Below are 25,501 nucleotides of genomic sequence, written 5' to 3'. Positions count from 1 at the left end.
GCCACTTAATGGAAAATTACACAGCTCTACCCACTTGGGAAGAGATGCCTTAGCACAACTGGTCTCCCGAGCTTTTGGAGGAAAGGGACCAAATATGGTCATAAAGGAAATGACTCGCTCTTGGCCTCTGTGTTTACAGAATAACCCTCACCATGTAAGGCCAACTCCCCTGTTGACTCCTGTGCAAAGGACGGGAACTTAAATAGCTGAAGATTGGCAGGTTGATTTTACCAATATGCTCCCAACAAGCAATTATAGGTACCTTCTAGTCTGCACTGACACTTTTACAGGATGGATAGAGGCCTTTTTGACCCGAACGGAGAAAGCACACGAGGTGCTGAAAGCCTTGTTGAAAGACATCGTGCCACGCTTTGGACTCCCACGGTCATTCCAGAGTGACAATGGACCTTCTTTATATCTAAAAGAACCCAGTAGAACCCAGCAGCTCCTGAGGAAAATGATGACCATGCAGGAGACACTGAGAATGCCAGTGACTGAAAGAGCTCTGGTTCATGAAGTGAACTCATTAGATGAGATAGGCAAGAGACTTCCAGACCAAGAACAGGCAGGGTCTGTGCCCCTAATCAGCAGGAAGTAGCTACAGAAGATGGAGACTCGACGCCCATCAAAATCCCCTTAAGATTAAGGTCTGGAGTCTCTGAGGGGGGAATGAAGTAGGCAGGCATACAGGTTAAAATTGGTCAGATTTGTGAACTGGAAGACCACACCCCTGTGTGCCCTCATGCTCCTACCTGATGCCTTTGCCACGCCCCTGTGTGGCCTCACTCCCCTACCTGGCCACACTAGGGTGCCCACCAGCCAATCAGGTTAATTAACCATTCCCCTTTGGAGTGGGTTAAAAGCCTGGGGCACAGTGTGCTCTGGGCTTTTGCCCCTGCTCTTCTTCCCTGGCCTCTTGCCAGGACAGGGCTTGCTGTAGCCCTGCGCCTCCAGGGCGCATGGCCTTTGGGCCATGTGCTCTAGGCTTCCTGGCCTAGATGCTCATCCACCTGGCTGGTTCCTGGTGCTTGGTATGAACCCCTATTCACCTCTCTCCCCTAAATAAAGCTCTCACTCTCTTATGCACCTTTCTTACTAAATAAAAACTTAAAATGTACCATGCTGCCTCATTTATCTGTGCCAGTAAATACTAGGCAAGAACCCTCTCGGGCTTATTAATACTGGGTATTTGGTAATAAGCCTGTGGTGAAATCGTAAGGCACCCCAAATTCCAGTAGCGCATGTGGCACCCCGATAGCATTTCTATGGAAATTTAAAGGGCCACATTTCAGGGTAAATTTTAGGGGGTCTTTTCCAATTTCAAAACTACCTTCCAGTAGAGATAACAGCAGACAGGTGCAGTATATAAGTAATTGAAAACAAGTACTATCTGTGCCTACTGAAATAATTTATAAAAATAAAGCCCTGTATTTTCAATTAAAAGCTAGTATTGCTAAAAACAAAGCTTTTTCCAGATGAGACTCTAAAAGCTAAGTCTTTAGCAGAGGTAGAAAACTCAGTGACCTATTTAGAAAAAAAAAAAAAAAAAGGCCACTCTGTTCCAAACAACTCCACCTAAGAGAAGCCTGTCCTTTCTCCAATGGTCCTGCTGTGTGTGAGTTAAACAATGAAAATTCCCAGTCTCCAGGGCCCATTTATTGGCCTGTTTCATGGTCAACAGCCCTGTTCTTTCCTATGGGAATCTGAGAAGATCTCAGTTAGTAATGGCAACACTAACAGAGCAGCTGGAGCCATAGCACATCCTGGGAGCATCTCTGCTCCAAAACATTTAGCAACAATTCCCTGGAGAGGACCAAAAATGCCATTTTTTGGGGGGTCTTTGCACTTGTTTTCTCTACCTGGAATTCCATTTTTCTGAGATTTTTCATGACTTTTTCCTTATTAAATTCATTTCTCTACTCAGATAAATCATTTGAGATCATATTATTTAAAGAGCCCTCTGGTCACATTCTGTGTCCTTACTATGACTTATAATTCTTTCAAAAACCCATCCCTACCCAATATGATTTTATGTATGTTAATGTGTAAACCTCATGAGGGCAAAGCATTATTGGCTTTATTCATGGCTGTATCACCTGTGCTGGAATAGTACCTGGTGCATACTGGACAATCAATATTTGAAAGCAAAGCTGCTTTGCCTGTACCCAAAGACTCCACATATGCAAAGAGATGTCACTTGGTCATTAGGACAAAAGAAAAACATATGCCTAAACAAGTAACAAAAAAGTTGTATATTACTTTATAAGATCCTGGCTATGAACATGTTTTTGCTAAGTTCAGAGCAAATCATATTCTCACCGTCTTACCCCAGTTCTCAGTGAGCAGAATGAGATATTCTATAATGACCACTTTGGGAAATAGAATCTGCTACAAAAGTGTTTTCTTTTCAAACTTTCTAAGGGTTAAAGAGTTAGAAATATCAATTTTAAAACAAATAAGCAGCTGCTGAAATGCAGTGGGAAGAACAACAGAATATATTACAGATTCTTGTGTAATCTAAATTGTACCACAAACTTGTACATTATAAGATTATCAGGGCCAGCACTGTGGTGAAGCAGGTGGAGCCGCCGCCTGCAGTGCCAGCATCCCATATGGGCGCTGGTTCAAGTCCTGGCTGCTCCTCTTCCAATCCAGCTCTCTGTTGTGGCCTGGGAAAGCAGTAGAAGATGGCCCAAGTCCTTGGGTCCCTGCCCCATGTTGGAGACCTGGAGGAAGCTCCTGACTCCTGGATTCGGATTGGTGCAGCTCTGGCCATTGCGGCCAAGTGGGGAGTGAACCAGTGGATGGAAGGCCTCTCGTCCCTCTGTATAATTCTTTCAAATAAATAAATCTTTTTAAAAAAGATTGTTCAATTTTCGCTCTATGTTTTATTTGTTCAGGAAGATTTCAAGTATCTTAGACTAGGCATCTGCACTGTATATCATTTTACTGCTGATGTCTAGCAGAGCTCTACACAAAATAGATGAGTATTCTGAAAATCCTGAAAGGCTGGTCAACAATGATATATTCATGATTTCTCCCTCATTCAAGATAACAATCCAAAATAAAACTGAGAGGAAATACCATAATAATAGAGGATAAGAATATGAGCTATGGACTGCACTGCTTGGGTTTATATCCCTTCTCTGAAAAGTGTATGGAAAGTTCAAGTTATCATCCTCTCTATTCATCACCTCTAATCAGAGAGAATAATACCTCACAGGATTGTTATTCAGGGTTAATAGATGAAAAGAAAAGCTTACAAGAAAGTGGATCCAACTGGAAATCATTATAATAAGTGAAATAAGCCAGTCACAAAACAAAAACAAATACCACATGTTTCCCTGATCTGTGGCAACAGAGTACCTAAAAGGTAATCTATAGAAGACTTATATCAGCTGTTGAAAAACAGTGTTTTATTTTGTTGTGTTTTTTCATGCCACTTGTTGAACTGTTTACTAAGTGTAAGGGTTAATCTTATGAGTATAAAGTTAACTGAAAATAGGTTTAAAAAAAAAAAACAACTAAAAATGGGAATAAGAGAGGGAAAAAGAAAAAGGGTGGGAATGTGGGCAGGAGGGAGAGGAGGGTAGAAAGTATCACTATGTTCCTGAATCTGTATACAGGAAATACATAGAATTTATATACCTTAAGTAAAATTAATTACATGTAATATATTCATTCATGCACAAGAAATTAATGAAAAAAATGATGCTTACTCTGAGCTCTGTGGAGCAAGCATGCCCTCCCCCAACGCTACTCTTAGGAAATATAATAAAAGTATTCTTAAGCATTGTTTCACTAGCCAAAAAAAAAAAAGTTTATCAAATAACTCTACTCCAACAAAACCGGAAACAGCCTGGAATAATGAAGAAAACTACCAGAAAAGTAACCAACACAAATTGTACACAGAAAAAAAACATAATACCAACCCTTAATTTATCATCATGTAAATAATATATAGTAAGAATGTTAGGCATACAAACAAGCAGAGAAACATGGACCATAAGCAAAAGAAAAAAGAAGTCCCAATAGAATACCTGTAGCCCTTAGATCACCTAGATGTCAGAATTTTCAGACAGTGGTTTAAAAATACACTTATTAATACATTCAAGGACAAAGACAATGTATTCATAATGAGTAAGTACATGGAGATACTTAGAAAAACAGAAACTGTGAAAGTAAGTGAAACAGAATTCCAAGAAATCTAAATTAAGGGCTACACTGTGGTGTAATAGGCTAAGCCCATTGCCTGCAGTGCCAGCATCATCCCATGTTGGCACCAGTTCATGTCAGGTTGGCTTCACTTCCAATCCAGCTCTCTGCTTATTGCCTGGGAAACCAGTGGAAGATGGCCTAAGTGCTTTGGCCACTCCATGCACGTGGGAGACCTGAAAGAAGCTCCTGGTTCCTGGCTCCTGGCTTCTGATTGGCCTGGCTCCAGCCCTTGTGGCCATTTGGGGAGTGAACCAACAGAGGGAAGACCTTTCTCTCTGTTTCTTCCTCTAACTCTACCTCTCAATTTTTTTAAAAGAAAAAGAATTCTAAATTACAATATTGAAATAAAACATCCACTTACTGGGATAAGAGATTAGAAATGACAGAGGAAAAGATCAGTAAACTTGCAGATCCCTAAAAATTAACCCAACTGAAGAAATCAATGGGGGAAAAACATAACTAAAACAAATATGAGTATTTGTGACTACTGTTCCTTTTCCTAAGGTTTATCATTAATTTTTCCTTACTTAATTCATCAAGTTTTCAATGTGTAAGCCAGATAGCACCTTTTTTAAAATTTTCTTTATTTTTTATAATTTTCTTTAACTTTTATTTAGCAAATATAAATTTCCAAAGTACAGTTTATGGATTACAATGGCCTTTTCCCACCAATATCCTCCCTCCCACCCACAATCCGCCTATCTCCCGCTCGCTCTCCCATTCCATTCACATCAAGATTCATTTTCAATTCTCTTTATATACAGAAGATCAATTTAGTATATATTAAGTAAAGATTTCAACAGTTTGCACCCACACAGAAACACAAAGTGTTAAATACTGAGTACCAGTTATAGCATTACTTCACATTGAACAAAACATTAAGGACAGATCCCACATGAGAAATAAGTACACAGTGACTCCTGTTGTTGACTTAACAATTTGACACTCTTGTTTATGGTGTCAGTAATCTCCCTAGGCTCATGTCATGAGTTGCCAAGGCTATGGAAGCCTTTTGAGTTCACCGTCTTCAATCTTATTCCGACAGGGTCATAGTCAATGTGGAGGTTCACTACTCGCAGAGATCTTTCATTTAGGGCTGATTCTGAGGCCAGAGTGCTGTTTAGGGTATCTGCCATTCTATGAGTCTGCTATGTAGCCCACTTCCCATGTTGGATTGTTCTCTCCTTAATTCTTTCAGATAGTATTAGCAGACACTAGTCTTGTTTATGTGATCCCTTTGACTCTTAGACCTATCAGTATGATCAATTGTGAACTGAAATTGATCACTTGGACTAGTGAGATGGCATTGGTACATGCAACCTTGATGGGATTGAATTGGAATCCCCTGGCACATTTCTAACTCTACCATTTGGGGTAAGTCAGCTTGAGCATGTCCCAAATTGTACATCTCCACCCTCTCTTACTCCCACTCTTATATTTAACAGGGATCACTTTTCAGTTAAATTTAAACACCTAAGAACAATTGTGTGTTAATTACAGAGTTCAACCAATAGTATTAAGTAGAACAAAAAAATACTAAAAGGGATAAAGTATTAACTTGTACATCAACAGTCAGGACAAGGGCCAATCAAGTCACTCTTTCTCACAGTGTCCATTTCATTTCAACACGTTTCCTTTTTGGTGCTCAGTTAGTTGTCACCGATCAAGGAGAACATATAATATTTGTCCCTCTGGGACTGGCTTCTTTCACTCAGCATGGTGTGTTCCAGATTCCTCCATTTTGTTACAAATGACCAGATTTCATTGTTTTTTACTTTTACTGCTGTATTCTATAGAGTACATGTCCCATAATTTCTTTATCCAGTCTACTGTTGATGGGCATTTGGGTTGATTCCAGGTCTTAGCTATTGTGAATTGAGCTGCAATAAACATTAAGGTGCAGACAGCTTTTTTGTTTGCCAATTTAATTTCTTTTGGGTAAATACTAAGGAGTGGGATGGCTGGGTTGTATGGTAGGGTTATATTCAGGTTTCTGAGGAATCTCCAGACTGACTTCCACAGTGGCTTAACCAGTTTGCATTCCCACCAACAGTGGGTTAGTGTCCCTTTTTCCCCCCATCCTTGCCAGCGTCTGTTGTTGGTAGATTTTTGTATGTTAGCCATACAAACATGTGGTCTGGGTGGATGATCTTTCTGATGTGTTGTTACATTCTATTAGCCAGAATTTTATTGAGGATTTTTGCGTCTATGTTCATAAGGGATATTAGTCTGTAATTTTCTGTAATTACTGTAATTTCTGTAATTAGTCTGTAATTTTCTTTCAATGTTGCATCTTTTTCCGGCTTAGGAATTAAGGTGATGCTGATTCATAGAAAGAATTTGGGAGGATTCCCTCTTTTTCGATTGTTCTGAATACTTTGAGAAGAAATGGAGTTAGTTCTTTAAATATCTGGTAGATTTCAGCAGTGAAGTCTGGGCTTTTCTTTGTTGGGAGGGCCTTTATTACTTTTTCAATTTCTGTCTCAGTTATGGGTCTATTTAGGTTTTCTACGTCTTCATGGTTCAATTTTGGTAGGTTGCATGTGTCCAGGAATCTATCCATTTCTGATAGGTTTCCCTGTTTGCTGGCATACAAGTCCTTGTAGTAATTTCTGATGATTCTTTTTATTTCTGTGGTGTCTGTTGTTATGTTTCCTTTTTCATCTCTGATTTTATTGATTTGGGTCTTTTCTTTTTTTAGTTAGTTGGGCCAATGGGGTGTCAATTTTGTTTATTTTTTCAAAAAACCAGCTCCTCGTTTGGCTGATTTTTTGTAATTTTTTTAATTCAATCCTGTTGATTTCTTCTCTGGTTTTAATTATTTCTCTTCTCCTACTAGATTTGGGTCTGGTTTGCTGCAGTTTTTCTAATCCTTGAGATGCATTGAAAGCTCATCTACTTGGTGCCTTTCCAATTACTTGATGTAGGCACCTATTGATATACTTTCCTCTTAACACTGCTTTTGCTGTACCCCATAAGTTTTGATATGTTGTGCTGTTATCCTCATTTACTTCCAGAAAATTTTTGATTTCTATTTTGACTTCTTCTATGACCCATTGTTCATCCAGGAGCATGTTGTTCAATCTCCATGTGTTTGTGTATGCTCTAGGGATTCCTGAGTTGCTAATTTCCAACTTCATTCCACTGTGGTCTGAGAAGCTGCATCGTATGATTCTAATTCTTTTGAATTTGCTGAGACTTGCTTTATGGCCTAGTATGTGGTCAATCCTAGAGAAGCTTCCATGTACTGCTGAGAATAATGTAAATTCTTTAAGTGTACGATGAAAAGTTCTGTAGATATCTGTTAGATCCATTTGGGCTATAGTGTCGATTAAATCTGCTGTTTCCTTGTTGATCTTCTGTCCGGATGATCTGTCTATTTCTGAGAGTGGAGCATTGAAGTCCCCCAGTCCTATTGTATTGGAGTCCTAGTCTCCCTTTAAGTCCCTTAACATATCTTTTAAATAAACCGGTGCCCTGTAAGTAGGTGAATATACATTGTTAATCATTATATCTTCCTGTTGAATTGATCCCTTAATCATTTTATAGTGTCCCTCTTTGTCTCTCTTAACAGTTTTTGTGTTAAAGTTTATTTTGTCTGATATTAAGATGGCTACGCCCACTCTGTTTTCATTTCTGTTGGCATGGAATATCTTTTTTCAACCTTTCACTTTCAGTCTGCATGCATCTTTGTTGGAAAGCTGTGCTTCTTGTAAGCAGCAAATAGATGGGTTTTATTCTTTAATCCATTCAGCCAATCTGTGTCTTTTAACTGGACAGTTCAGGCCATTAACATTCAATGTGATTATTGATAAGTAGTAACTTTGCCCTGCCATTTTCCCAAAGATACTTTCTAGTATATGCTTTGAACTTCATGTGATCTTTTACTGTGAGGTTTCCTTCCTTTACCTTCTTTCATATTGATGACCATGTTTCTGTGTTTCTGTGTGTAACACATCTTTAAGCATCTGTTGCAGGTCTGGAGAGTGGTGAAAAATTCTTTAAATTTCTGTTTGCTATGAAAGGCCTTTGTTTCACTTTCATTCACAAATGAGAGCTTTGCAGGATATAATATTCTGGGCTGGAAGTTTTTCTCTCTTAGTACCTGGGCTATGTCTTGCCATTCCCTCCTAGCTTGTAGGGTTTCTGATGAGAAGTCTGCTGTGAGTCTAATTGGAGATCTTCTGAGAGTAATCTGACATTTCTCTCTTGCACATTTTAGAATATTTTCTTTATGTTTCACTGTGGTTAGTTTGATTACAGCATGTCGTGGTGAGGATCGCTTTTGGTCATGTTTAGTAGGGGTTCTATGAGCTTCCTGTACTAGGATGTCTCTGTCCTTCTCCAAACCCGGGAAGTTCTCTGCTAGTATCTCACTTAAAAGGCCTTCTAATCCTTTCTCCCTCTCCATACCTTCTAGGAACTCCTAGAACCCGAATGTTGGGTTTTTAATAGTATCTTGAAGATTCCCGACAATATTTTTTAGATTTCTAATTTCCTCTTCTTTTCTTTGGTTTGACTGTATACTTTCCTGTGCTCTGTCTTCTAATTCTGATATTCTCTTCTGCTTCACTCATTCTGTTTTTAAGGCTCTCTAATTTGTTTGTCATTTGATCTATTGAATTCTTCATTTTGATTTCTCTTCACTATCACAATTTCATGTTCTACTAGTTTCTGCATTTCATTTTGATTCCTCCCTAAGATTTCATTTTTGCGAGAGAGATTTTCTATCCTGTCCAGTCAGGATTTCTGTAGTTCAAGATTTTGTTTTTGAAAACTTCTAAATGTTCTTATCATAAATTTTTAGAAATCTGTATCTTGCATTTCTTCTATCTCATCATTTTCATAATCTTGGATTGGGGTGTCTTGTTCATTTGGGGATGTCATAATGTCTTCCTTGTTCTTGTTTCCTTGGTTTCTGCATTCATTGCTTGGCATTGTAGAGATATTCTTTAGTTTCTTTTTTTTTCTCCCTTGCTGTGGTGGGTTTTCTCAGTATACTATGACCCTAGATTAAATAGACTATCTACTTTTGATGGATCCTTTGAGGCTTGTGATGGGTGTGGCCAGTGAGCTCTGTTTGGTTGTTCAGGGTTAAGGGTGTGCCAAAGGTGACACACCCAGGTTAGGTGTGGTAAATCTTTTTTTTTTTTTTATTCATAAGGGAAGTAATTCTGCACAGCTGAGCAGAATAGTAGGCAGTCAGTTTCTGATCTCTGGCTCCTGTGGGTATAATATTCATCTGCTCCATCCCAAGGACCACACAAAGAATCTATGCAGTCCTCAGTGTAAGCTCAAATTTCTCTGCTGTCTCCCACCGGGTTGCCAAGGTTACCGAGTTTGTGTGCTCTCTCTCGAGTACTCACGTCTCAGAGTTCTCTCCCACACCTTAAGTTTTTCACAGTCTCAGTTCATTAGCTCCACACATCCACCAGGTCCTAACCTCCTGTTATTTTACCCGCCTAGAGTCAGGTTTTTCTGCTTGGCTGATGGCAGGCACAGTTTTTACGTGTGTCCAAAATGGCACCTGCTCTTTGTCTTGCTCGCCTTTGAAAGGTGAGTGGAGAGACTCATGTCCGTACCAGTCCTTTTTTTTTTTTCCTCTCTCCTCTAGTTAGCCTGGTGAACTTTCCCCCATGGGGCTTCAAGCCTTGTTCCCTCTAGGCTCCTCCTTCTGCTTTCCCACTGGTGTCTTGGGCTACCGAGGTTTTGCCTCACCTCACTTTCCAGCACTGGTGTGTAGATTCCACGGCTGGGGTCCCAAGCCGTGGGCGCCCGTGCCCTCCATGAAGGTCCACCATGAACCAGTAGTTCCGGTAGAGTTTCCTCTGCTGTTTCTTCCCTAACTCTTCCTTGAACCTGCAATATCTCCACTTTTATTAAACTGTCTTTTCCCGGACTATCAATGTGCTCCTTTCCTATTCTGCCATCTTGCCCTCCTCCAGATAGTACCTTCTAAGTTTCTTTTCAAATATCTAAATATTTCATCATATTACTCTAAACTTTTAATAAATAAAAGCTTATTTGCTAAACAAAGTAAAACATCAACCACTTTCATATTTAATCATTGTCGCTCCCCCTCTTCTCGGAGGAACAACACAGGACCCTGCGCTGTTCTTTTGTCTGCTCGGCCCTCCCCGGGTGTGCTGCTGGTTCTTCCCGGGTTGGCTGCCCCTGCCACTTTCCCCACTTCCACAGGGGAGCGGCACACCACTGGCAGGCTCTCTCGGGGGCTGCTCAGGTGTTCCTCAGGTGTTCCCCTTAGATGTTCCTGGTGCATGTTGTCTCTCTCCTCCTTTATAGTCCTCTTCCACCTATCCCAACTCTGCTACCCACATGCCGAGTACGCTGCTCTCCTCCAATCAGGAGCAGGATCAGCTCCTGCAGGTTATTGGTCGAACTGGAGGCACCTGTGTAGAAGTTGTTTACTCCTCTCCCAGCGCCATATTGTGGGAGAGCAGATGCATAGAATAAGTCTTAATTCCAGAAACTTAGTCTCGTCCGAGTTGTTCCCCACAATCATGTTTCATATGATCTAACTATACAATAGTAGCACTTAAAACTAATGGTAGATTTTTATCAAATTCAGAAGGATTCTAAACAATATAAAAATAGCCTTTGCTGTTTGGGTTAGTATGGTAATTTGCGATTATCGAGGCCATTGCTCTGAACGGAGCAGCCTTATCCTACATCCCCTGGGTATTTCTCCCTCATCCATCGGCCTGGCCCTGATGGTGTGGGAGGCTCTGGACTCCTAAAACTTGGAACAAATTTGAGATTTTTCTTCACATGCATAGCATAGAAGGTGAATTCTTTTTGCTCCACCATGATTGAAGAACCTGATGTTCCACTAGTAGTTAACCAGCTACAGGACTTAGAAGCAAATCCATTGAACAGAAGAGTTCGTGTCCAGGACCATGGATATCTGCCTGTCCTTATTTTGTGTATAGACCCTCCCAATGCCACTGCCATCCTCTCAGCTTTGCTTGCTCTGCAATAGTTGGCAGAATACAATGTGAAGAGAGAAGATGAAAAGAGAACTGGGTATGATGCAGAGTTTGCAAAATGTTATATAGAAAACTACAACTCCAGGATAAACCAAACTCTGGCCTCTGAAATCTATGACATTCTATAATCCTACAATATGACAGATGGTGACAGCTTCAATGAAATGAAGTCACATGGAAGGAAAGTTCAATTTCTTCTGGGAAATATAAGCATGACAAAACGGTGGTTTTGCAAAGACATGGTCTTGATGATACGTCAGACAAATCTATGTGAAGAGGCTTTGTTAAAAGATTAAAGGCTTCATTAGCTTTACTTTTTAAATGGTGTTCAAAGATTTGCCTCGTGAATCCTTTCAGATTTGAAAGCAGAGACTTTGGTATTACCAATAGCATCAATCAAGGTTATAAAAAGTCAGCAAATTGTGAAAGTTGTAAAAAGTTAAAGTGTTGAAGAGATTCTGGTCCCCTTCTAAGGCACTCCTATAAGAAGCAGCAGAACAGATCACAGAGCTGCCCAAATATCTTCCCAAGGATCAGAGTCCCACAACGGAGCAGGACAAAGTGGTGTCCCAGGTTGCTCACACCCAGAAGATGGGGCTAGCTGGCTGAACACGGCTGCAAACTTTGTATCCAGATCATTTTACGGGTAATTTCGATTTCACTTTGGAGCTCAAAGTGTGAACCAACAAGGGGCCAGTTTTCAATGGTTGTGGTGGACTGTCAAGTGCAATTTGCAACAAGTTATCATGAAAAGGTTTCAGATTACAGGACTGTGTCTGCTGCACTTTGCAGCTGATTGGACATTTTACCTCACTGAGTGGTAAAAACGACAAAGGCTACAGGTGGAATTGCTTTGTTCATGAAGATATTTTTGGTTTTATTTTCCTTTGCTCCATTGCTTCACTTTTTAAAAATATGTGTACATCATGAAAAGCAAGCATGTATGTGCAGCTTTATATTTTGAATTACCTGAAACATGTGATTAGGAAATCTCATTTTATCCTCAAGCCTCAGTACCTAACTGAAAAGAAGCTTCTTTTTAGCTAAAGTTGTGCATGAACTACTGAACATTTTCCTCAGCTTTTCATGAACTCTTCATGTTTTGGTAACCCTCACTGAAAATTGAAAACATGCTTTGGTTACCCCTTTGGTACCCTTTAATATTTTGCCAACCATGTTTATAGAAAGACCATTGCAAATGATACTTTGCAAACTAAAATATATTTATTTAGACACAAGAGTCCCCTTAAGAAACCGAAAAAACTCTGCAGTGTTATTTGCTGTAACATTAGTAAGATGAATACAAAATCAATTACAAAGAAGGAGCATGTACATCAGTGCTTTTGGAGACCATTTGAATGTGACCAAATGTGGCGCCAGCTGTCTACTGTTCACTTTGGTTTAGATCAGCTCGTGCGAGTTAAGCCTACCATGGTATCACGAGCAACTCTAAGTGGTCTCCACACCTCACTTTGTGGTTACACACTATCTCCCGCTAGCAAAATTGACAGTAGTGAAGAACTGACCAACTTGAAAAAAGAAAACAGAAGTGGAATGCCTATGATGCCACACTGCCACTTTGGCAGAGTTTAACTTACATGGGTTGCTGGCAGAAGCCTGTTCAGCAGGCGTTTTATCATACTGCCTTTTGTGAATTTATTATGAAAAGGCTACAGTCATATTATGTGAAAAAAGACCCAAATAATTGCTTATAAATGAAATAAAACCAGTGTTGGTCACTTATTTGTCATGTCCAGTCAGAAAAAGAAAACTTCAGTTAAGGTCTTATAGAGTAGTTAAGATACCTATAATGACATTTTTTGACAGATTTTTATAAAATAATAAAAAAGCTTAATTAAAATAGAATAAAATAACACTGATTTTAATATAATTTTAATAGTTATACATATTTATGGGTTATAATGGGACATTTTAAAACATGTAAACAACAAACTCACCAAATAATGGTAATCAACATTTCCCATTCCTTGGTATTACTTTATGATTGGAGCCTTAGAACTCCTTTTTTTTTTTTAAATTACTCATAAAACATGTGATAGGTTATTGTTAACCCTAGTCACCCACTATGCTGTGTAACAGCAGAAACTTACTTTTTCAATCTAAGTTGCTTGGTGCCTGTTACTCAAACTCCCTTCATTCCACCCCTGCCAATCCCTTCCAGCCTCTTCTAAGTATTGCACTGTGTTAAGATTGAATTTGGATTGCTTATACATATAAGAGGGAGCATACAGCATTTGTCTTTCTGAGTCTGGCTTATTTCACTTAAAATGATGACCTCCATTTCCATCCACTTTGCTGCAAATGCTAAGATTACATTTTTTCATATGGTTAACTATTATTCCCCTCTGTATATTACCAGATCATCTTTATTCTTTTATCCCAATTATGTCTCAGTAAATTTTAAAAGATTGAAATGATACCATATATATTAAACTACAAAGGAATAAAACTAAAAATCAACATGAAGAAGAAGAATAAAGCTTTCACAAATACATGGAAATTAAATGACTTGCTACTGAATGGACAATGAGTCATTGAAGAAATTAAAGAGGAAATCAACCGTCTTGAAATAAAAGAAAATACAACATATCAAAACCTGTGGGATGAAGCAAAAGCAGTATTAAGGTAGAAATTTATAGTATTGTTACATTAACAGAAGTGAAATGTCACAATAAATGATGTAATGATGCATCCTGAAAACTTAGAGAAACAAGAACAAAATCCAAAATCAGCAGCAGGCATGAAATAATAAGGATCAAAGCAGAAATAAATACAATTGAATCTAAAAAAATATGTACAATAGAACAAAACAAAAAGTTGGTTGTTTGAGAAGATAAACTAGATTAATCTCTAGTCAGACTAACAAAAAAAAAAATTCAAGGGGCCAGTGCTGTGGCGTAGCAGGTAAAAGTGCCTCCTGCAGTGCTGACATTCCATATGGGCGCTGGTTCAAGTCCCAGCTGATCCACTTCCTATCCAGCTCCCTGCTATGGCCTGGGAAAGCAGTACAAGATGTCCCAAGTCCTTGGGCCCCTGCACCCATGTGGGAGACCCAGAAGAAGCTCCTGGCTCCTGGTTTCGCTTCGGTGCAGTTCTGGCCATTGCAGCCAACTGGGTAGTGAATCAGTGGAAGGAAGACCTCTCTCTCTCTCTCTCTCTCTCTCTGCCTCTGCCTTTGAAATAAGTAAATAAATCTTTAAAAAAAAAAGAAAAAACTCAAAAAAATTATAGATACAAAGGAGACATTATAACCAACACCACTGAAATGCAAAGGATCATAAAAAACTATATGCAAATACACTAGAAAACCTCAAAGAAATGGATAAATTCCTAGATACATTTAACTTAACAAGAATAAATCAGGAAGATACAGAGCATCTAAGCTAACCTATAACAAGCAATAAGATTGAAGCAGTCGCTTAAAGCCTTCCCAAAACAGCAAAAGTCCAGGATCTGGTGGCTTTACTAATGAATTTTACTAAACATCCAAAGAGGAACTAACTCCAATACTCTTCAAACTATTCCAAAATACTGAGCAGGATGCAACTCTGCTAAACTTACTTTATGAAGCCAGCATCAGTCTGATACAAAACCCAAACAGACACAACATGAAAAGAAAACTGCACATCTAATCCTTGATACACATAGATGCAGAAATTTCTTAACAAGATACTAGTGATATAGGCAGGTAGATAGGATCAAATTGAATAGATTTGTGAGCTGGAGACCGACCACTCCCTCCACCATGCCCTCTGTGTGATCTCATGCCCCTGATCTCACCTGTGTGTCCACCTGCCAATCAGACTACGTAACCCCTCCCCTTTGGGAGTAAATGTAAGTCCTAGAATGTGGTGGGCCCTTCCCTTGTTGCCCCGCTTTCCTTCCTGCACCCTTGTTCACATGGCTCACTGCCGGCTTGCTCTCTGCCTGCTGTGGATCCAACTTAGCTTCTAGACTTCTTTCTCCCCTAAATAAAGCCCTAACTTTCCTGTGCATTTCTTCCGCTGAATAAAAAGCTTAAAAACTTACCATGTTGTCTGGTCTATTTGAGCCAGTATTCAGAATTCTTCTGAGTAAGTGGCAAGAACCCACATGATTATTAATGCCTGAACATTATTAATAAGTAGTACAATATCACTAGCAGACTAAATGCAAAACCACATCAAAAATATACATCACAATCAAATGGGATTTATCCTAGAGATGCAAGAATGGTTCAACTTTCACAAATCAATAAATGTCATAAATCATATCAATAGAATGAATAACAAAAACCATATGGTCATCTCTTTGATGTGATTAATATGCCTTGATGATAAAAAAAAAACACCTCCACAAATTAGATATACAAAACTATAAATGCTATCAACGATGAACCAACAGTCAATATCACACTGAATGGTGTAAAGCTGAAAGCCCTCCACAGATGTGGAGCAAGATAAGGATATCCATGTTTGCCTCTTTTATTCAATATAATACTCAGAGTATTAGCAAGAACAGTTAAGGAGGGAAAAAAATAAAGGGCATCAAAATTTGAAAGGCAGAAATCAAATTACCCATGTTTGCAAATAACAAAATATTGTACATGGAAAAACCTAAACACTCCATCTAAAAGCTGTTAGAATTAACAAACCAATTCAGTGAAGTGGCAGGTTATAAAATAAACACATAAAAACAGTGGCATCTTTATATATTAATGATAATCTCACCAAAATAACTCCCATTCACAATGACCACCCAAAAAAAATCAAGTATTTAGGAATAAGTGTAACCAAAGAAGTGAAAGATCTCTAAAATGAAAATTATACAACACTGATAAAAAATTATCAAGGACACACAAAAATGGAAAAGATATTCTTTGCTCATAGATTGGGGAGGGGGAAATCACTATTATCAAAATGTCTATACATAAAGCAATCTACAGATTCAATGCAATCCATATCAAAAATAGCAATGACATCCTTTACAGAATTAGAAGAAACAATCCTAAAATTCATTTGAATTACAAAACAACCAGAATAGCCAAAGTGTGATCCTGAGGAAAAAAAAAAATCAAGCTGGAGACATCACAGTACCTGACTTCAAAACATACTACAGGCGGGCGCCGCGGCTCACTAGGCTAATCCTCCGCCTTGCGGCGCCGGCACACCGGGTTCTAGTCCTGGTCGGGGCGCCGGTTCTGTCCCGGTGCCCCTCTTCCAGGCCAGCCCTCTGCTGTGGCCAGGGAGTGCAGTGGAGGATGGCCCAAGTGCTTGGGCCCTGCACCCCATGGGAGACCAGGAGAAGTACCTGGCTCCTGCCATCGGATCAGCGTGGTGCGCCAGCCGCAGCGCACCGGCCGCAGCGGCCATTGGAGGGTGAACCAACGGCAAAGGAAGACCTTTCTCTCTCTCTCTCTCTCTCACTGTCCACTCTGCCTGTCAAAAAAAAAAAAAAAAAAACCATACTACAAAGCTACAGTAATTAGAACAGCATAGTACTGGCATAAAAACCAACACAAGGATCAGTGCAATAGAACAAATAGAATAGAAATATCAGAAATAAATACACATACATACAACCAACTAATATTTGACAAGAGTTACCAGACTATGGAGAAAGAATAATTTTTTCTATAAATGGTGTTGGCAAAACTGAATGGATCCATGTGGAAGAATGAAATTAGATCCCTACTTCTCACTATACACAGAAGTCACCTCAAGTTGGATCAAAGACCTAAATTTAATATCTGAGACTGTGAAGTTGCTGGCAGAAAATATAGGGACAACACTTTAAGACATCGGTGTAGGTGATGACTTCCTGGATAAGATCCCCAAAGCACAGGCAACAAAAAGCAAAAGTAGTCCAATGAGATTACATCAAAATCTAAAGCTTCTGCACAGCAAAGGAAATGATCAGTAGAGGTGAAGAGACAGAAAGGAAAAATATTTGCAAGTCACCTAACAAAGGATTAATTTCCAGGATGTATGAGCAACTCAAAAAACTCGACAGAAAAACCAATCCAGCGAAGAAATGGACAAAGGACATGAATAGACAGTTCTCTTGAGAAGAAACACAAATGGTCAACAAATACATGAGAAACAATGTTCACCATCACTGACCCTCAGGGAAATGCAAGTCAAAACCACAATGAGATATTACCTCACACTTCCCAGAATGGTTACTATCCAAAACAGAAAGTAACTCTTACTCGGGAGGATATGGAGAAAAGGGAACATTTATACATTGTTGCTGAGAATGTAAATTACTGCAGCCACTGTGGAAAATGGTATGGAGATTTCTTTAAGAACTAGAAATAGACTTGCCATTTTATCTAGCAATCCCACTACTGAATATATCTCCAAAAGACATGAACATATTACATCAAAACAATATGTGTTACCATCATGTTTATAGCAGCACTGTTCACTGTAGCCAAAATATGGATTAAACCAAGGTGTCCATCAGATGAAGAAAATATTCTATGCATATGTATCAATGGAATATTATTCAGCTATTAAAAAGAATGAAATTTGACCATATGCAACAGAATGGATACAACTGGAGGACATATAATATTAAGTGAAATAAGCCAGACAGAAGAAAGACAAATACGCTTATGTGTGGAAGCTAAAATTTTAAAAAGAGGGAAAAAAAATCCAAACACAAGGACAAGGAAAGAAATACCTGTGTGCATCAGCATCGCTGCAAATAAAGGTTTTTTGTTGTTGTTGTTTGTTTGTTGTTTTTTGTGGTTTTTTTTGTTTGTTTGTTTGTCTTTTTTTTTTTTTTTTTTTTTTTTTTTTTTTTTTTTTTTGGACAGCAGAGTTAGACAGTGATAGAGAGAGAGACATAGAAAAAGGTCTTCCTTCCATTGGTTCACACCCCCCCCCCCAAATGGCCACTATGGCCGGCGCACTGCACTGATCCAAAGCCAGGAGCCAGGTGCTGTCCTCCTGGTCTCCCAAACGGGTGCAGGACCCGAGCACTTGGGCCATCCTCCACTGCCTTCCCAAGCCACAGCAGAGAGCTGGACTGGAAGAGGAGCAACCGGGACAGAATCCAGCGCCCCAGTCGGAATTAGAATCCAGGGTGCTGGCGCTGCAGGCGGAGGATTAGCCAAGTGAGCTACGGTGCCGGATAAATATAGTTTGGTCAAACCGCTTTGTATCTTCATCAAACCAATGGTTAAAACAATGTACTACAATGGTTTTAATTATCTGTGATTATTCTAAAATTTACTGCATATGCGTGAAATTGACATCTGTACATTTGATTATTGTTTATAGCCCTTGCTTTATATTCCTTCCAAACTATGGTCTTTTTACTTTTTTCCATGTTGAACTCTTTATTTAGTGAAGCTTTAATCCTTGGAATATAATGTAAATTTAAAATGTTATCTTAATTTAAGAAGAAAGAGAGGGAGAGAGAGGAAGGAATGAAGACAGGAAGTATCATTATAGTTTTAGAATTATATCTATGAACTAAATTGAATATGTTCTCTTTGTATTAATATCACATCAACATGAGAATTTTAAAACAAATTTTTAAACTTTAGATTTGCAACCATACATATGATAAGCTTAGAGTCAAGAGTTAATAAGAACATATAAAACAACCACAGCTCAAGTAATTGTTGACATAAGAAGCCTAAAAATTTTATTAGCAAAATATAAATTTGTACCACTTAAATAAATGTTGACTACATATTTTAAAATACTGATTAAAGGGACACCAAATTTTGAACTGTTTGAGATGAACAATTCTGGCTACATTCTGATCTCGTTCATTGCCCCCATGGTAATAGAAAAAAACTTCATCAGAATTAGAAGTAACTGGTCACACACTTGCCACCTCTCTGTCTCACATCTCCCTACTGAAAGGCTTCCTGTTATCTTCTGACTGTCAGGTATTCTAAGTGTGAAGAGTGTAGGGTATAAAGCATCACTATGTTCCTGAATCTGTATATATAGAATATGAAATTTTTATGCCTTAAATAAATAATTTTTTAAAATAAATTTTGCTTTCAAATGAGACTCAGCCATTTCCAGGATGCCTGGGATTAATTCAGAGCTGAGACATCAGAAAGGCCACTTCACCCAGACTTCAGTCATTTTCTCCAAACAGCATTATTGGTTAAAAGAAAAAAGTCAGTATTCTTAAGCTTCATCTGTCTGACTCCTGTGTTTTTCTCTCAGTTTGTTCTGACATTAAGAGCATAATAAGCCAGGACATAGGGTGGATCAATACATCTGGATGCCATGGGCACCTGAAAGTGGAATCTTTTTACAAGTCTAAATCTCTTGCTCTTTGAAATTCAAAGTCCAAAGATTAAAATCCATCGTCAATCCCCTTGAATTTTCAATTGTGCTCAGTCTCAGAAAGATTCAAAATGCCTGGCCCGACTGGATTTTTTAGTAGCTGCTGCCTGAGGTCTTGTCCACTGTATAAATTTAATTTGCTTAGACCATTATAAGTTGAATTAAATGATAAACTTTGCATATATCTCACTCCAAAAAAGAGTTACTAGGAAACATAAAATTACCATGACACAAGCCCCTCACTGACAAAATATGGACCTTGAAACATTTAACCCCTGCATTCCTATGTCTACAGATCTAAATATTCAGTATTACCACATACTACAGCAAAAAACAAACAAACAAAAAACAGTGCTATCAGAGAAACGAAAGACTAACCTCTTTGTTCAGCCTTCCCAAGACACCAGTCTCGACCATTGTCAGGTACACCCAGTCTATACCCTTCAACTCAGTGGGGAGAGTTGCTAGGTTAATTTTAACATTATCTACTTATATACCTGAGGAGAAACCCACACTGGTCTACCATCTTTGCCTGGAACAATGGCATTAGAAACTTTATTGTGGTGAAAAGCTCATTGCAAAGTTCGGAGATCTACAATGATGAAACCATAAGCCCACAGACCTTATTTGAGTTGCCTTGACTTTTATGCAAAACTAAAAACCTCGTAATTTTCCTTTTTCTTTGGAGCACCAGGTTGTGGGGCAGGTTAAGGTTAATCACCCAAGAGTAAAGTAATGACCAGCCCTAGACTGAAGGAGTGAGAGGAGGGAAGTACAGCTGTAGGAGAGCAGCTGCCCGACAGAGAAATGTAAACACGGCCAAATCGCAGCTTGCCAGGGTTGATACCAGTGACTAAGAACCCCAGTCTCTCTCAGTACCCACCCATGGATCCCAGCTGAATCTTCCACTGGCCATACCCAACCAGATCCAGAGAGGAAAGCAAACTGGAATGAGATTCTCCTCCAGAGGCACGGAGCAGGCATGGAAAGATAAAAGAAGAAAAACAGGGGGGAAAAAGTGCAGGGTACCAACTACTGTCTTTTCATTCTATTTCCATCTCTTTCACCTAAACTTTTCAGGAAAGCTCCTATCCACTGCCTAAATATTTAATATCTTTCTCAAAAGCACCCCTTTCTGTTCTAATACAGGTATTGCTAAACTATTTCTAGATTCTGCCTATCTTCTTTGCTTTATTTTCCTTTTCATTTCAGACTGAAATGTGATTTTGGAAAATACTCCTCCAGATTTTGTTCTGCACACTGTTCTCTGACAAGAAATACAAAATCAAAAGCAACCTGGTCAGGCCCAGTGCTATGGCATACAAAGTTAAGCTACTGCTTGCAGTGCCAGATGTGGGTGCCAGTTTGCATCCCTGCTGCTCCACTTAAAATCCAGCTCCCTGCTAATGTGCTTGGGAAGGCATGTCACCCAGGTGCTTGGGCCCCTGCCATCCAAATGGGAGACCCAGGAGAAACTCCTGGCTTCAGCCTGGCCCAGCCCCATCTTTTGCAGCCCTATGGAAAGTGAACCAGCAGATGGAATCTCTCTCTCCCTTTATGTCTCCTTCTGTTTTTCAAATAAGTCTTTTAAAAAAGACAACTAATCTGGGTCTATCACAATTGTCCACTGTACAAACCAAGATTCCAACATTTAAAACCTGACCGTGTTTTAAATTCAGGACACTCAGTTCCCATCAGGTCCACCTTTCCCATGACGTATGCTAGTGTACTGCTGCCGTACATTCCTCAGGTATATTCTTCAAGGAACAACTGACGTTTGTACCATGTTGGAACTTTCCAAATTCTCTTCTTTCTGGTATTTTTCTCTTCAAGTTTTCATAGTCCCTGATTTGAAAATCAGGGATAATCAGGAAAATCCCAGATAATTTCTGATCTGCAGGGCTGTCAGTCAGTTGCTGTTATTAGGAACTCTGTGTCCACATTTCTACATGTTTTTCAACCATATTCTGTCTTCTGGAACCTTGTGAGAAGTTATTCCAGTTGTTTTCCCTGAGACACCTTCTCTGACCTCTGTTGGACTCCAGTCACTATTTCCACTTTGGTACATCTAAAATAGCTCCCCATTATAAAGCCTATTTATTTTTCCTTTCCCCTTCATATCCACCTGCCTGAACTTTTAATTCTGATTTCCTATTTTGTGTATTCTAGTTTGGCTTCTAGATTGGAACACTTCTCCTAAGGAAATCTCATTTATTACAGTTTAATCATACTTTCTTCTATTATTTTACTTTAAAAATTAATGAATTAAAACATTCTATCTATTAGAAAGGCAAAGAGACAGAATAAAAATATCCTATCAACTGAATCACTCCCCAAATGCCATCAAAGGCTGGGACTGGTCAAGACCTAAGCCAAGAGCCAGAATCCCAATCTGGGTCTCCCACATGGGTAGCAGGAGCCCAAATACTTAAATCATCACTGGCTGCCTCCCCAGGTATCCATGAGCAGAAAACCAGAATCAGAAACAAAGTTGGGACTCAAATCCAGGCACTCTGATATGGGGTACAAGTATGTCAAGTTTCAACTTAACCACTGCTCCAAATTCTTACCCTCATTATTTTATTTTACTTTCCCCATGCTCCCATTCTGGTATTAGTTTGAAATATATTTCTCAAAGAATTCTTTACCTTTGTGGATTTTCTGAGTTAATCTGATTTCTAGAAACTGAAATTCCAAATCAAAGCCTTTATAGCCTTGGATTTAAATTCATCTCATCGAGATAATTTTCACCTTTAATTCTTTTTAATAGCACAATGCCCATAAAATAATGACTTGTTTCCATTTGATTGTTCCTAGAACTTGCCCCCGTTTCATGGATCTCTCAGCCTTCCCTGCTGCAGCTGACTACTCAGCTGGGCATCAGTGAAGGTCCTACTAGCATCCCTTGCACATACTGCCCTGCCTGTATATAAACTCCCACATTTCTGTGTAAAAATATCCTCTTGCCTGTAGCCAAAACTGCCATAATCTGCAGCAGCCTACTAACCTAATTTTCTCATGTGGTTCACCAAGGCCTAAAGCCAGTTACAAGTCTAAGCCTATTAGAAGGAAATCCCGCACAATTTCAAGAACTAGCCACATAACCAAATACAGATCACTGCCACCTTTGAAGGTGAAAAACCCACATGGCCCCTACCTATTACACTGCATAATGACAGCCATAAGCCCAGGCTATTTTAGCCCCCTAATTTGATACCTTATCTCCTTTTCTTTTTTTTTTTTTAAGATTATTTATTTATTTATTTATTTGAGAGGTAGAGTTACAGACTGTGATAGTGAGAAGGAAAGACAGAGATAGAGGTCTTCCTTCCATTGGTTCACTCTCCAAGTGGCTGCAATGGCTGGAACTGCGCCAATCTGAAGCCAGAAGCCAGGTGCTTCTTCCAGGTCTCCCACATGTGTGCAGGGCCCCAAGCAATTGGGTCATCTTCCACCGCTTTCCCAGGCCACAGCAGAGAGCTGGACTGGAAGAGGAGCAGCTGGGACTAGAACCTGCACCCATATGGGATGCCAGTGCCGCAGGCAGAGGATTAACCTACTGTGCCGTGACACAAGCCCCATCTCCTTTTCAATGACCTTAAAATCTTGTACCAGTGCTGGGGTTAGAAGAATCGATAAATTGTAATCCAAGTTTTCTGTTAAATCCAGCAATTATTAAGAGAGACCGACCGACCCAGTGATCAGGCAGAAGAAAATCAAAACATTACTTATGAAGTTCTTTGCGAAATATAGACTGGATTATGCCAAAGGAGCTTCCTAATATTTTAGCCTAGAATTTGGAGTAACTGCGGAGAAAAGAGCTTTAAGCTTACCTGTGACTGCATGGTAGAGAGAAGATCTGATTACAGTCATACACCAATACCCTCTCCTCAAAAGGAGTAGCTGAAGGGGCAGAAAGCAATGAGAGGTGCTGTGATTATCTGTCCACATTAAAACAGAAGGAATTTTCTCTCCAAGCATCTTCCTCTTCCTACATTTATCACATATGGCCAAACACTGCTACCAGTCCCAGCTCCACATCACTAATTTGCAATCTGTATACCCATCAGATAAAGAACTTCACTCAGTTCAGCTCATTCATCTGTGTTTGCACAGAACCTTGCCCCCAGAACATGTCTGAAGTCATTTGTCAGACTGCATCCAATCTTGAGCCAATGAAGCATTGCAAAGGCTGCAGAAGGCAAAGAACTGCAATATCTAGGACTGGTACCATGGGAGGGATCTGTCCAGCAGTCTTCCAGGTAGCCTAATTTCTTCATGGCTCTACACCCCTATACCACTTGCTCCTGCCTTCCTTCTTGGACTGCCTATGCCATATCAAGTCAGCCCATGTCCATGCTCCCCCAAAGAATATTCCTAGGTGAGGCCTCCTCCCACCACTCCTGGTTCTTCACAGATCAGTTCCTCTACTACTTGTCAACTGCTACTCTAAGATTGTGTTTGTCTTCATCCTCTGACAAAGACCATGAAAACAAACATCATCATTTTCCTTCTGTCCTGAAAAACCCCATCATAGACCACATTCTATGATGTCCTATATAGAATTTGAAAGAGAACCCAAGAATTTTTTCAATTTCCAATACAGAATCAGTGTTTACCTAAAAATAAAAGGCAAAAATGTTTTAGTCAAAGATTTTGTTGGGGCTAATGCTGTGGCACAGTAGGTTAATCCTCCGCCTGCGGTGCCAGCATCCCATATGGGCACTGGATCTAGTCCCAGCTGCTCCTCTTCCAGTCCAGCTCTCTGCTGTAGCCTGGAAAAGCAGTAGAAGATGGCCCAAGTGCTTTAGCACCTGCACCCATGTGGGAGACCTGGAAGAAGTACCTGGCTCCTGGCTCCTGGCTTCGGATTGGCACAGTTCCAGCCATTGCGGCCACTTGGGGAGTGAACAAATGGAAGAAGACCTTTCTCTCTCTCACTCTCACTGTATGTAACTTTATCTCTCAAATAAATAAAAAAAAAATTTTTTTAAAAAGAGAAATTTTGTTGACCCCAACTAAATGAGAGTAACATTTTGAAGAGTAAACAAACTTTAAGAATAGATCTTTATAAACTGAAAAGGCAATATCCTGGTTCCCGGGTAAGCAAGTGAGAATGGAAGCCCAAAGAAATAGCCTGGGTCACTTAAGGATAATACAGTTAAATCACACTTACACAACAATTAACCTCATCATTGAGGGCTGCTCAGTCATTGGATTATACTGGTCACACTCTTCCAGCCACAGCCAGTTGATAAACCTGTAAGAATGAATTCCAAGGGGTAAAACCTACTCAAATGATTTGACTCTTCTGACAGACAAGTCAATATATGCCTGGACATCAAGAATACAGTAGTGATCATAACCCCACCAAGTTTCACCTTCTTTTCACTCCTGGCACATTCAGAGCTGTCACATTGCCCTCCTGTCTCTAGATGTAGAGGGAAGTAGTTCTCCCATTACAGGAGATCAGGCCAGGTAGAAAAAATGAAAGGGTAAAACATTTCTAATATCAGCCTCTCCCTATAGTGATGGAGCACTCAGTAGACTAAGACCCAAGTTGCAGTTATACTACCATCATTGGCACATTGGGCCCCGTTAGGATAAGAGAAAGCTCTGGGCCCTCATCTAGTCACTTTAGACTGAAATGGAGCTCAGGGGGTGGCACAATGGCCATTGTTCCTCAATGCTGACAACTTTGGGTCACCCCGAGCCCACAGCAGTGTAATAACAGGTCTCCCCAAACTTACAGCTATAGCATAGGACTAGTCTATAGCCAAGCTTGCATTATCTCCTAGCCTACATTCTCATAAAGCCACAGAGAATCAGAGCCCAGCTTCCCAAAGTGCGGCCTTCACAGGAACAGCATCACAACCCCCTGGCATCCTCAGACCCCACGCTAGACCCATTGAATCAGAATCCACATTTTACCAGGTCCCCGGGTGATATGCTTTA

General features: G+C 39.7%; 1 pseudogene; it reads left to right on the top strand.

The window, feature by feature from the left end:
- The first annotated feature begins 235 nt into the window (after positions 1-235).
- On the top strand, positions 236-12,294 carry LOC108178198 (armadillo repeat-containing protein 1 pseudogene; annotated as a pseudogene).
- Positions 12,295-25,501: the final 13,207 nt, after the last annotated feature.

The sequence above is a fragment of the Oryctolagus cuniculus genome, chromosome 1, assembly GCF_051225735.1.
Source record: "Oryctolagus cuniculus isolate XC-2025 breed Fujian yellow rabbit chromosome 1, ASM5122573v1, whole genome shotgun sequence".
In the NCBI taxonomy this organism is placed as follows: Eukaryota; Metazoa; Chordata; class Mammalia; order Lagomorpha; family Leporidae; genus Oryctolagus; species Oryctolagus cuniculus.
Note: the sequence above shows the minus strand (reverse complement) of the source record. Positions and strands in the feature narration are given on the sequence as shown.